Source organism: Podarcis liolepis (genome assembly GCF_965112155.1).
Source record: "Podarcis liolepis genome assembly, chromosome: 1".
Taxonomy (NCBI): Eukaryota; Metazoa; Chordata; class Lepidosauria; order Squamata; family Lacertidae; genus Podarcis; species Podarcis liolepis.
This window is the reverse complement of record NC_139554.1, coordinates 54609192-54623427: the sequence shown is the minus strand read 5'-3', so window position 1 is coordinate 54623427 and position 14236 is coordinate 54609192. Positions and strand designations below refer to the sequence as shown.

Here is a 14236-nt window from a genome sequence, read left to right as displayed (position 1 = left end):
AGAAACTACATACACCTCAGAAGTGTGAAACCATTGCTTCCAAGATTTTGATGGTAAATATTTTGCATCATTAACTATCAGGAGGCTAAGAATCATTTTCATTTTTAGATTAGCTAATCTTGGATCGTCCAAGACCAAGCACAGCAAATGAAACAAGCCTTTTAGAGCCAGTGCTTGTTCCTTTTCATTGGCAATTCATGCATTTCTTTTTTTATACACAAAATTGTTCCCTATTCACACACTCCAGGCTGTCACTTTCCTAGCTGCCTGATGTAATTGCAGAATTGCTTACCCCTTTATCCTGAAAAAATAGGAAGGCATCTTGGCTAATTATCAGATGCTGATGAATGTTGCACTTATATTCTGACACAGGCAATAGAAAACAGAGTCAGCCACATAAAATTTCCACTCAGGCGACTATGGAATCAGTGTTGCTCATCCAACATAAGGAAGGGGCAAACCAAGGTTTTTGAGAATGTTTTAGGTGCTTCCAACATTTCCCCTGAGCAATATTGGAATGCACACCTGAATGTCAAAGTCCCTCCCATTACAAGATGGAGAGTACTAAACTCCAGTCTGAGCCACATGCTTTTAGCTCCCATACTAACTGGATTTAGCATCTCTGCAAGCGCGCAGTCACTCCTACACAGCAGTGAGGTTTGTTCCTGTTGCATCCCCAGTTTGTGACCATTCCCACACACACATACTTAGTGACATTTCAGGGCTTAGGTAGTATCCTTGTAGCTTCTCTGGCCCAGCATGAAATAGTGATGGCAGTACCCTACTGTCAAATGGCAGGGTGGCTTTGCCTAATGATCTCTGATTTATGGGATAACAGCAGAGTGATCCTGTGGCAAAAGGATTGATTTTTCCACACTATCTTTGCCTTCTCCATCTCCTTTCGGGACTTGTTTGGCACCAGCATAATATCCATTCATGCTCCATCACTGCTGCCGCAAGAACTGTCCATAGCAGAACAGCAATTTATGACAGAATTTGCACAAGCAGGATAAGGGGGAATTAACCAGTTTCCTAGACTGACTAATATATCCCCCCCATGGGCACCAACAATAAATAATTGCCTGAAAACACAATTCAACTTGCTTAATTAAGGGAAATATGTAAAGAATGGAAGCGACTCTTTACTGGGTGTCTTGTTAAAGTCATTGCAGGATTAGGACCCGATTCACAATTCCCTCCATGTGTATATGTGTGTTTGCGTTAAAAAATATCTGATGGACACACTTGGAAGCTGGGTCAAAGGTTTACTGCTTTCCAAGTAACTAACACTCAAATCAAGGGCCAAAGCAGGGGGGTGCCTTTGAAAAAGAGATGCTCTGATTTCCACCCCCTTCTTTCTAGCAGGTGATTTGAAGTATATCTCAGAATTATGTCTAATGCTTATGCTGCTGGGTAGGAGGGTAGGCAGTTGGTGAAGCAACTTTAGAAGTGACTGTCCAAATGGAAAGAGGAGGGAAAATAATAATGAAGACTTCCATCTTCCAGTAAGAAAGAAACAAAAGACTGGGATTGGAGGGAGGGTGAAAAGTTCATTGAAGTACAATATTTTCCCATTGCCCCCTACATCCATTTTGATTTGCTTTACGTTTTCACCTGAAGTCTTTCAGGGTTATTCTCTGCACATGGAGGCAAACATGGTAGTATGAGTCACATGTGAAAAAAGGAGTCACATTTAGCAAGAAGGTAGTGGTGCACACAGGCAAGAAAGGCAAAGCAAAAGAGACAGATCCCTTTATGGAAGAAATAGCCCCCAACTTTTCTTGCCATTCCACTGTAAGTCAAGCTAAATCCTGGCTCCTTTCTGATTTTGCTTCCACACTCTACATCCACATACAGATGAGATCTTATCCTTTGGTGAACAGAGAGTTAGTATTCTTAAGTGGACAGGTTATCCAGCCTGTGCTTCCCAGCTTCAGTTTCCCCATCAAAGAAATAGGCCACAATTATTGGTTCCCCCACCAAGTTAGGTGAGGACCAGTCAACACCAGTGCGCTGTTGGCATTGGCACAGTGAGGGGTGAGGTTGCGATCCGATGCACACTTACTTTGGTGCAAGTCTCCTTGAACACAGTAGGACTTATTTCTGGGTAAACATGCTAGGGATCAAGCCGTTGCCCACTGCCCCCCAGTCCTAAAGGACCCGCTGAATCCAATGGGCCTCTCTTCCGACTAGAAGTCGGAAAGCTGAATGAGCTGCAAACAATCACAGAATTACTAATAGTAGCTGAGATCAGATAGTGACGTCTCTGCTGATGGACCCATAATCTCGCTGCCAAAGGCATGTCCTGGGGGAGCAGGAAGGATTTACCCAGCAAACCACGGCCAAAAGGAGCTAAGAGGTAGAGAACCGGAGTGCGCTTGTGGTGTGTGTGTGTGTATTTGGGGGCAGCTCCCTAAATTCTCTCCCCTCAATCGCCTTTTGTAAGCCATGGGATGCCAAAGGCACAGCCTCCCTTTCCCCACCTGCTCGCCTTATTACCATATTCCCACGTTCATACACCATGTCTGCCCCGCAAGGTCTGCCAGGATGGTGCCCTTTACATAGGATCCCTTCGATTCCCAATCTCCGTCTTCCCCAAGTCTCTCTCTCTCTCTCTCTCTCTCTCTCTCTCTCTCTCTCTCTCTCTCTCTGTGTGTGTGTGTGTGTGTGTGTGCATCAAACTCCTCCGGCTGTCATGAGAGACCTGGCAGCCTTCGGCCAGTGAGCGAATCAAGCAACGCACCGTCACACACTGCAGGGGCTTTCCGAAGGCAGAATCCCTCTCAAGGCACAGACATCACCCAGAGAGCCGCAACGTCGGAGCAAAGCTCGCTGGCACAACCGTCCCCCCCCCCCAAAAGAGAGAAAACATTAAGCTAGGATGGAGTTTCGCGGTTCTCCCTCCCAGCCCAGGCAACCACCCCCAACCCCAAGGGGAAGGGGGGGAAAAACCCCAGTTCAAACTCCATCACATGTGTCTAATGGCAGGCAACAAGACACGGGAAGCAGAAAGCGAGAAGAAGAAAAATGGCACTCACTGTCTTTGAGAAATCGCCCAGAAGGAGGGAAATATCCAGAATGAAATTCCGATGGGGAAAAGGGGGGAAAAGAAAAAAGAAAAGAAAGGTGTGGGGGGAAAACAAAGGGGGGGAAACAGAAAAAGACCACGGAGGACAAAACTACATCATTTCGGCAGCAAATCCAATTTGACGGAAAGGAAAAAAGAAAGGAAATTCAATATCCATCTGCAATTTTCCATCTAGAGTTCAGTCCAGGCGGGCTCGGGCTCCAATCCACCGCGAGTGGGCTGCTTCCGCGGCACCTTCCTTTACATGGTGCAGCTCCCTGCTCGCCTCCCCCCGTCGCTCTTAAGGACGTGGCTGCTGCTTCAAATGTCCCCGCGTCTCTCAACTTGCGCCTTCGTCGTCGGGGGCCGAAGCGAGGCGGGCAGCTGGCTTCTCTCTCCCGCTCGCTGCTCAAAAAAGAGCAAGCGGAAGGTCAGGTCTCTCCGCGCCGCGGAGGGGGAGTCTTTCTCCTCAGAGAAACTTTTTTATTCCAGCCTTGGATCTTCTCCGGGGATGCTGGATCCTCCCCGCCCGCCCCCCAAACTCCCCTTTTCTTCCAATCCTCAGCCACCTTGGAATCCCTCTCGGTGGGAGAGAAGCGTTTTTGGCTTCTGCGGAAGGTTTCCCTTGCCTCCGCCGCCACCAGCGGCAGCCCCGTCTGTCTCAAACGGCCGCAGTTTGGTTTAATAACACGATTTTGTTATGTCTGCTCAGCTCCGGCCAAGCAGCTCCTTCTCTGCGAGCGGATCCATGTGCGTCCACGTTACATCGGGGGTTCCCACGGCCGCGCTTCCCGTGTCTCCCCCTCCGCCCTCCACCGAGGCGCGTCCCCTTGCAACATCTGAAATTATTCTCTCAGAAACGCCAACTTTGGGGCTCTTCTTTTCTTCTCTCCCTCTCTGCCCCCCATCCGCTGCACTCACGCTCTCCCCCCTCGCCGATCCCAGGATCTGATTAGATTTCCAATCACAACCCAGTGCGCAATCGGATTTCTGATTTCAGCCAGGAGCAAGCCAGCAATCCGGAGCATCCGCGTCTTCTCCTCGCCAAACTCTCCGCGTTATTATATCCGTTCGCCTTGCCTCCAACTCCTCTGCATTCCCCCCTCCCAGAATCGCACATCAAATGCGAAGAGATGCTGATGGTGGCGGCGGCGGCGGCGAGCTTGGTGGCGGGAGGAGGAGAAATCAGGAAGAGAGAGAAAATAAAATTCCCACCAGCTGTTAAGAATCCATCATCATCATTTATTTTTTTTAAAGGAGAGTCCGCTCCCAGGGTGGGTGGCTTCGAAAGCCCCTCTCTCTCCGCACGTCCTGTTATTGCTTCCCGATCCTTCCCGGCGTGCAAACTCCCCCTGCGGGAGGCGTCCTCTTCTCCTCCGCGCTGGATTTCACCAGCCCGGGGCTTCCCTTCCTCTTCATTTCGCCTCCCTCTCCATCTTTGCACAGCCAGCCTTTCCAGGACCGACGATGCCCGTGATCAAGTTGTTCTTTGGGAATATGGGGTGGCTGGTGGGGGGGGGGGTGTGGGTGAGTGGGAGAGAGAGAGAGGCGCGCGCGCACACACACCAAACACCCTTAAAATAAATGTAAAGTGGGGGCGGCGATGATGATGGCCATGATGGGAGGGGGCTGTGTTCCCTGGCACCCCCTCCGCTCCCCGCCCCCCACTGCCGCCTTCCTCCTCCTCCTCCTCCTCCTCCTCCTCCTCCTTCTCTTGCAATTTCGCGGCAAGCCAAGCGAGGAAGGCGATCTGGCGCCCGGCTTTCTAGCTCAGCTCCACAAGTTGGACTCCGCGCCCGCGTAGCGGCGCTGGGCGGTTCTCCCCGCCTTCCGGCACATGTCAGTCCCGCTGGCACATTCCTAGGAGGAGATCGGACGCGGCTCTTTGCAGCCCTTCCATCACTCGGTCACACAATTGGGCGGCTCGCAGCTCCGCCTTGATCTCTCCCTCCCGCCTCGGGGAAGGAAAGGAAGAAGCCGGAGATCCAGTTGCAGGCAGCGCGCTCGCGCTCTTTCGCCTTTTGCGCTAGGCAATGGCACCCCGAGATTTGGAGAGAGGGCCCCGGGCCAGCCTTATTGCTTACAAGCTTTCCTGCTCTCCGTCGATCTCTCCCCCCCGCTTTACCTTCATCTCTCTACATCGCCCCCCCCCTTGTGATCAGTAAAATACAATTACCCAATTACCTCCCATCATCTTAGCACTGATTGGTCAATTGCATTAGCACTTGATGTCAGGACAAAAGGCGCTCCTGCGATAGGGCACTGCTGCCACCCGGCGGAGAGCTGGGAAACAGCCTTGGGTCTGTTAACCTCAAGGAAACTTCTGAAAGTGGGGAAGGAGTAATTGAAAAACAAGGGCTCATCTTGAGGAAAGGAATGTCAAAACTCATTTTCTTAAAAGCCTGCCTGCAGTGTTCACAGGTGCACGCCTAGCCACGGAAGGGGGGAGGGGGCAGGGGAATTAGCCAAGGAAAATGAGAGTGCACAAGGCATGTTGATGCTTTCCTGCTAGATCTCTCTCTCTCTCTCTCTCTCTCTCTCTCTCTCTCTCTCTCACACACACACACACACACACACACACACTTTATTTACAGCCCCATACCATGCATGTTTACTCAGAAGCCAGCCTCACTTTCTTCGACAGGAGTTTCAAGTAAATGCACATAGGATTGCAGCAATAGTCTCATTAGGGCTCAGTGGTTTCACATCCACCTCTACCCAATGTAACAAAAAAATATAAACCACCAAAATCTCTTTAAAGGCCTTCAGATCATGGAGATCAGTGGAAGGTTCAGTAGGGAAGGCTAACGATAAAGGTGAGGTTGCATGTATGCCCCGCCCCAGGGACTGCAACTCCCATTATCCCTGACCATTGGATATACTGGTTGGGGCTGATGGGAATTGGAGTCCAACATCTGGTGGGCAACAGGTTCTCCACTTGGGATCCAGATATGAGGAAGGAGAGAAGGGACTTGCTCTAACCCAGACTTCTGGGAGTAAGATGACACGGTACTGCATGTTTCACTGCAGTTGTTAGAAAGGAGGAGACCTTCAACACAGTCCTTCTACAGAACTGGTGGACTTGTTCCCACCCCGATGTTTGCGCAACGAACTCCCATCAGCCTCAGACAGCATGGTCAATTGGCAGTGATACTGGAAGCTGTATAATCCATCAACATCTGGAGAGCTACAGTTTTCTTATCCCTATTCCAGGACATGCACTATCAGAGTAGCACATCTCCCGAGGTTCCCAGTTAACATTTAAATTTTTCTTTCTGAATATATTACAGGAAAGATACATTGAATGGTAAATATAAATATTCACCGGGCCTCATTGAAAACGTGCATATAATTTTTCCATGATGAGCGAATGTTGCACATTTTCCTGACACCATAACACAATCCCCAAAAGGCTTTGAGGAATGTGCATATATTGATGAATTTTGCCCATTCTCGGGCTATTTTGCATAATCCCCAACAGGGCTTGGGCAATGCACATGTCTTAAATGCTTTTTGTACATGCTCTGGGCACATATATTTAATTATTATTTATTCAAATTATATCCCTCTTCCTCCAAAGGAGCCTTTTTTGCAGCTCAGTCCCCCTTTCACCACTTTCAACTGTTCTCTGAATTATTTATTGAATTTAAAAAATAAAAAATAAACATATTTATCTGTAGCCCCACCCTTCTTCCTGCTGATCATTGGGATGGTATGTTGTGGGTAGTGTAAATTTAAGCAGTGGGTCAGAAGCAGCCTGGAAAGTGCAGATTGCACTCAACAAGAAATAGAAAAAAGCATGATTATTAGAGACTACGTATAATGACTGGAGAATGAACATACTGCCCAATGAGTATATAAAATGCAGCCGAGATATGCACTTTCCCCAAAGCCTGTTGGGGGATGGTGCATAATGTTCAGAGAATGGACAAATTCAGTCAAAAAATTGGAGATTATATATTTTGACTGGGAAATGTGCACAATTCCCTCTTTGTGGAAGAATAATTTACACATAATCCATGAAAGCAGATGAATGTGCATAGTGGCCAGTTTTATGCACATCAAACACTCAATTTACACATGAGAGAACCAAGTGAATGAAAACCAAACAAATATATTGGGTCCTCCCCCCTCCCTTTCTCCCAGCCAGTTGGGATCAGGCAAAAACTGATCCCAGGAGGCACGTGCCAGCTTCCTTCTCCTGACACAACACACATGGCTGTTGGGCTTCACATTTCAAACACCCCCACATTTGTGTTACTTTTTCAGGAGTGTGTGGGTTACTGCTAAGCTGAAGTCTACTGAAGAGGGGTCTGAAGAGGTAGGGAGTTGTTCCACAGAACATAGTTTGCCCTAAGCATAAATTGTTCATCATAGCAGGAAGTTCCAGAGCCGCAAGCTTCAGAACTTTTTTTTTTTAATGTTTAACATTCAGCATGCAGAAACAATTGAAGACTGAGTATCCAAACTTGATGAAGTTTCACACATCGTTAAAGTTTTCAAGGGTGGACAGGGACTGGGCAATCTCCCAGTTGACTCATGCATAGGGGAAGTCTTCAGAATCAAAAGCTGCTGCTGAAAGCCAAGCATATCCGAATATGATTCATTCCACTCCTGCATGCTTTCCTCTCAAAATTAAGCAGCCAACTTTTCTCTTTCTTCCCAACTCCTGTTATTCCCTGGAGTTTACACCAATGAAAAAAATATTATATGCTATATATCATTCTCTTTCAGCTCCCCTTTAGATAGATAGATATGTAAATATGGTGGATAGATACTGATATTGCTATAAGAGTCACTGGATCTATGCCCACTAAGTGCATTGAGTTTAAAGGGGATTTACTCCCAGGTTAAGTAGGTATTGGATTTCAGCTTCCGTTGTGGTTTGAATTCTTCCCAGCTACAATATTCCATATTTTCCTAGTATTTGAAAGCAACTAGTGTTGAAGTGAATATGAAATTAATGGATAGAATGAATTAATAAGACATCATCAAGGGAGTAGTTGTTGTCATCCTCCAATCCAAATTAGGTCAGAGATTTATGCATAAACCATTGAAATAAATGGGACTTTAAAATGTTAAATCTTGCTTAATCATGCTTGGGCTGCAATCCTAACCATATCTCCTTAGAAGTAAGTTCCACTGAATGCAATGTTTCTTGCACCCATGTAAGTGGGGTTAGGATTGGAGACCGGAATTTTTTTTCTGTGTTTGAGTTCTGTCAAAATGCATTTGTATGGCATTATAAAAAGAAAAAAGGGTTGAGGGAAAGAATTCCACATGCATGTCCATTTCTCTTGAAAACAAGATAACAGCATTTAATTTGGAATATTTTATTACAGAAAAATATATTTTGCCTTTTTTCAAGTTGCAGTTAGTTTAAACACTTTCAAGTGGAATGGCTTTGAAGCTATGATCTGAGGGGCTAGTCATTTAACTTTCTCTGGTTTATTAGTTGATAAATTATAATAGCCATATTAAAAATAATAAAATTTAAAAGTGGAAATTAAAGCCTTAGTCTCAGCATATTAGAGCTCTGATATGTGTTTAATCATATCTATTTCGTTGACTATATTATCTCTATTTTTCAGTGTATATATTCCAGAACTAGTTAGAAATTCACACTCTAAAGTAAATTGCAGTAATATTAGGGGTTACTAAAATGTATATTTTTGGCAAAGTTAAAAGGAATATTAGACTGTATTCAGAGCTGTGCTGTATCTACAATTTGAGATTTAAATGAGACTCCTAAAAGCTGTGACTCCCTTTAAAAAAAGGAGTTGCTGGGAATCACAAGTGGGAAGAAAACTGTAACATTTATCTTGAACTTTGGCAGTATTCATCCAATTCTGCCCCCAAATAGCCATTTCGTTTTGGAAATAAACATTTTAGATGTGTCCAGCACACACATGCAAAAACCTATTTGCCTGTAATTTGGCAGGCTTTCTCCACTTAGACAACCAATTTAGCTGAAACTTTCATCCACTTCTGTCAAAAGGAAGTGAAGTTATAGCCAGATTTTTTGATTTCTCTGTAGTGAATGGGTTAGGTGGAATGAAGCAGTCCCAGACCACTGAGTCCAGTCAAGCTGCCTCTGAATGCTCTGAGCTGAGTCATGTTTACAAAGTGTGAAACTAGGGCATGATTTCAATCTTGTGGTCATCACACACAGCCCTTGGTCACAGATTTATAAAGTTATTCAGATATTATATTCCCCATGGGGAAAATCCACATTTAAAACTGAATTAGATTTAAGTGCCATGGCTTCCTCACAAATAATCAAGGAAATGTTAATACTGGTGGTATACAGGTGTATGGGATAATTATCACGGAAGATTATTGTAATCTCGAGGAGATAATGATCTAATATGGTCAATCCTTCCGTCTTTCGTCTCTTCCTAACTCTCCTATCTGTGTTTCATTACTTTCAATATCCCTTGTGAAAAGGTCTTTGATGACACTGGTCAGCAAAGCCTTTTATGTATAGCCTGGCATTTTTGTCTTTTGATGTAAAGTAGTTCTGGTTGAGCCTGTATTAGCCCAACAGGACACAGGTCTATAAAATATCTGTTTTGGGGGCATGTCAGTCAGAAGCTCAGGAGTGGCCACAGTGCTTCTCAGTGGCAGATTGTAGCGCTGCTTGGTAATGTATATTTTGCTTGCTATTTGGGAATAAAATCTTTAATCTTCTCACCCACTTGCATTTGTATTGCTTCTGAATCTAACTTTAAAAGAACCATCTTGCATTTGGCAGAACAACAGGGTACAGGGGGTTACTATTACTTAGGTCAGAACTTCCTCTTCTAGGCAACTTGAAAATTGCTGCCTGCTATAGCTACCATAGCATACTGTGTTAGAAGCTGTGTGACTTTTATTACATGTTTACAGACATACTGCAGTCTGGGAACCCCTAGTTTACTGCAGGTGACATCTAGGGTTTATTTGTCTGGTTTTTCTTCCTAGAAGCCTTGGGAAGAAGGAAACAACTTTGGGGTCTCCAACTGCTGGCATGTAGCAGATAATTGTCATATAAAACATTCTGATGTTAACTTGCCAAATACTTCCATTGCATCATATAGTGTCACTAGGAGGTTTTGCCCATCAAATCAAAGGATTTTGGATTTGGGCCACCCAGGCTCTAGCCTATCTTTTTTCCCCTCAAGACAGGAGGCAAGTAAAGGAGCTACTTTCCTAGGAAGCTGCACTAGAGATGGGCAAATGTTCAGAACTCACACACATTGTGGAAATCTTTCATGAACCAGAGGGCTTCAGCTTTTATTACACATTATTGGCCTATGAAAACTGTGAGTATATTGCAAATGCCAGTCCTCATATAGCAGATGCAATTTCTCTGTGATGTCAACTTCTCGAACAATCAGAGAATGAGTTGAGGAACTGGGAATGGAAGAAAACACCACAAAGGGCATCTATTTGCATGGATCTCTGCCTTTAGAACATGACAGAAACTGATTGCCAAGGATCAGGCTTACTGGATAGCTTTTCGGGAAGGAACCAAGCAAGTCCAGCAATGGGTCTCCGTGCCTAAGACAGCTGCTGTAGGACAGAAACTTGCTCTTTCCAATAACTCTCAGTGACTTCCTCTCTCCCTCTCTCCATATATATATACCTGGCTTTACAACTGATAAGCTCAGTTAAAGGATTCGTCTCCCCGGTCCCGATTTGTGCCTGCTAAGCTCTATAAGTAGCTTCTTCCTAACAAATGCTCTGCTCCATGAAAAGCTTCCACTCTCCAGCTCCAATCAATTCCGTTATCATGTGATTGTGGCAGTGTTTGTGCAAAATTCTCCTTCCCTTTCCCTTCTCTGGATCATGGCATTGCCACTGTTTCCCAAATGAATGTACAATAATGAGGATGAGAAGTTCATTTTAGAATAAATTTGCTAGTTCCAGAGCTCTGTGCAGAATTTGAAGGCTACATACATGCGCCTGGGAAGTTGCATGTGACTTGTATTTCATCTAACCTTGAATTAAGCTATTAAGCCCCCATTTCAGGTCTCGTCTGGTTAGGAACAGAGAACTATTTCCTGGGAAGGAAAATATTAAAATGCTGCAGATGCTCCTTGTTAACTTGATTCCAATCCCCACAGAGCCTTTTTCTGTTTGTTTGCTTTTGCAGCCGTCCAGCTGGGTTAACAGCGCAAGTCTCAATCAAGAGCAACAATTTGTGATAGAAGATGCCTGCATTTTACATGCATTCTTTTCAATAGGAGGCAGATTGCTTCATTGAAATGTCTGATGATCGTTGGAAAAGAAGCTAGTGGCATCTGTGCATCTTTTGAAACTGTGGTTGATGGAACATCTCACAGTAGAGAACAATAAGAAGCTGTGAACGTTACATTCCAAGTTCATTATTCATATATGACAATGGTCACATTCCCCCTCTACATGGGAATAATCTCACCAGTCATATATGGGGAATATCACATTTATACAGTGTTCCTTACTAGTTGCTTTATTTTTTCATAATGAAAAGGAGTATAGCTGGTGATTGAAAGAGTGAAATTACCGTTGTCTCACTTCATGTCATGCTGGTGCTGTATAGATGTTTGGATTGTGATCCTCTCCTAAATTATTCTGCCCTAATTTCTTCCTTCAAGGCCACTGCTGTGGGAAGTAACCATGGCTGTGCTCATATTAGCATCTTAAAACACACTGAGGTTGGGATTATTTATTATGCTGTGTTACAAATCACATCCGTTTGTCATTGTACACACCAGTATGATTGGATTGTCTGCTGTTTGTCTACACCAGGGGCAGAGAGGGAGCATAGAGGTCTTCACATATGGTCAACATTTACAAAATGGATTGGAACTCATTTGGGGGTAACTGCCTCCAAATGCAGTATTTCATCATCATCATCATCATCATTAACTTATACCCCCTCACTCTGGGCAGCTTCCAACACAATAAAACATCAAACATTAAAAACTTCCCTAAACAGGGCTGCCTTCAGATGACTTCTAAAAGTCAGTTGTTTATTTCCTTGACATCTGGTGGGAGGGCATTCCATAGGGTGGGTGCCACTACTGAGAAGGCCCTCTGCCTCGTTCCCTGTAACCTCACTTCTCGCAGTGAGGGAACCACCAGAAGGCCATCAGAGTTGGACCTCAGTGTCTGGGCTGAATGATGGGGGTGGAGATGCTTCTTCAGGTATTCTGGGCCAAGGCCATTTAGGGCTTTAAAGGTCAACACCAACACTTTGATCTGTGGTTGGAAATGTACTGGGAGCCAATGTAGGTCTTTCAGGACTGGTGTTATACGGTCTCAGTGGCCACTCCCAGTTACCAGTCTAGCTGCTGCATTCTGGATTTGCAGTTTCCAGGTCACCTTCAAAGGTAGCCCCACGTAGAGCGCATTGCAGTAGTCCAAGCGGAAGATAACCAGAGCATGCACCACTCTGGCAAGACAGTCCGTGGGCAGGTAGGGTCTCAGCTTGAGTACCAGATGGAACTGGTAGACAGCTGCCCTGGACACAGAAACTACAGGGAGGGATGTGGATAGTGGTTGCGTGTTGAGTCCCACAATGCCACCCCCAAAAAATTCACACTTCACACATCAATTTTTTGTTTAACGTTTTTGGCATAATTTTGGCCACAACTTTATTCAAATACAAAAAATGTGAGTGGTTGCTTAGGCATTGGTTATAACTATCTGTCCTTGCCCTCAGGGACAGAGCTGGCCTTCCGGACACCAGCGGAAGCCAGCGTGGGAAACAAGTATTGGGTGAGAAAATGAAGCTGGGCATCAGTCCCTCACTTCTCACCCTCATGTTCCTGTGGGGCTTGCACGGCCCAAGTCTGACGCCAGGGACAAGGACGAAAAGAATGGCAAGCCCCTGGATTCCTTTAACGGAATTCCCTTTCCGCACCATTTGGAGGGGTAGGCACTTACCCCTACAAGAACCAATTTAACCAATGCCTAACCGCCAACCTTACAAGTTGTGACGATTTGCTACGCAGTAGGCAAAAACCAAATGGCACCAGCCAATCAGCCAGATGGCAAAATTCCTACCAGGCCCCTGCTCCAAGGCAGACAACCCCATGACAGGCATAGCAAGGTCAAGCGATCAAGAAAATCCCCCCTATTAAAGGGAGGGAGGGCGGGTGATCCGATACAAACTGGCCAAGAGGACTCCCAATGTTGGGCGTCCTGTATTTAAGAACTCTGACCCCTCCTCCAAATTGGCAACAATCAAAACTCCCCAGCAACCCAATTTAACCACTTAAAGGCTTGGGTTCTCCCGAATCTGCCTAGTCATGCAGGGTGGCTTGTTCCCCCAACCGCAACACGTGCTCTCTGTTATGGAGAACACGCTTTAACATCATGTACACAGCTTCACAAGCCAGTTGTGGGAGAGCACTGAATGAAGAGAAAATGGGAGTGTGTACAAAACGCCAGAGATCCAGGTTCAACCTGTTATAAAAAATCTCTCTGTGTTACGGGTGCTGTAAATAAGGGCTAAGTTAAGTGTTACATAAAATGTTAGGCCACTTGGAAAATGCGCTCCTTAGATTGAATTGGTTGGAGAACTGCATCACAGGATTTTGTGATTCACATCTGATTCACCAGCTGTGGCCCTTCCTGAATAGAGATATCCTGGTCTCAGTAATCCATGCTCTGATAACCTTATAATTGTATTATTGCAATGTGCTCTCCAAGAGACTACTCTTGAAAATGATCCAGAAGTTCTGGTATCACAGAATGCCACTGCCATGAGGCGGAGTGAGGTGAGACCATACAATGCCTATGTTGAAAACATTGCAGCCGTCTGTACTGGGTAGTTGCTGGGATCAATTGATTTAGGTATGCAAAGCCCTAAATGGCTTGGGGTCCAAATACTGAATGTTTCCCAAGATTTTGGAAATTGGTTTGGAAATGGGGGGAAATATTGTTTCTTTTTTCTTTAAGCAAGGATACAGAATCATGGCCAACAGGAAATGGGACTGAAATGTGTGGAATTAGATCTTGGCAACGAAGATCTAACAAATAATTATGGACTACCCTTGGAGAAAACTTCACCATACTGGATCAGAGAAGGACTATGATTGACATTTAATGATAATAAAAATTGAAGAGCTTCTTTTGGCCTTTTTTGGGGGGAAAGATGAACGTGAAAGGATTGGGAAGTGATGAAGGGCCCTGTGCAAG

General features: G+C 45.2%; 1 protein-coding gene across 5 annotated transcripts in view; it reads right to left on the bottom strand.

The window, feature by feature from the left end:
* LRRC4C (leucine rich repeat containing 4C) overlaps positions 1–14236 on the bottom strand; it is a 614900-nt gene that overhangs the window by 133681 nt on the left and 466983 nt on the right. For 2 of the 5 annotated variants that reach the window (XM_083464160.1, XM_083464161.1), the window contains exon 1: positions 3039–4745. The exons of the other annotated variants lie outside the window; for them this stretch is intronic. The gene's annotated coding sequence lies outside the window, so the exon portion shown is untranslated. Of the gene's footprint in view, positions 1–3038; positions 4746–14236 lie in introns of those variants that run through there. 5 annotated transcript variants of the gene reach the window in all.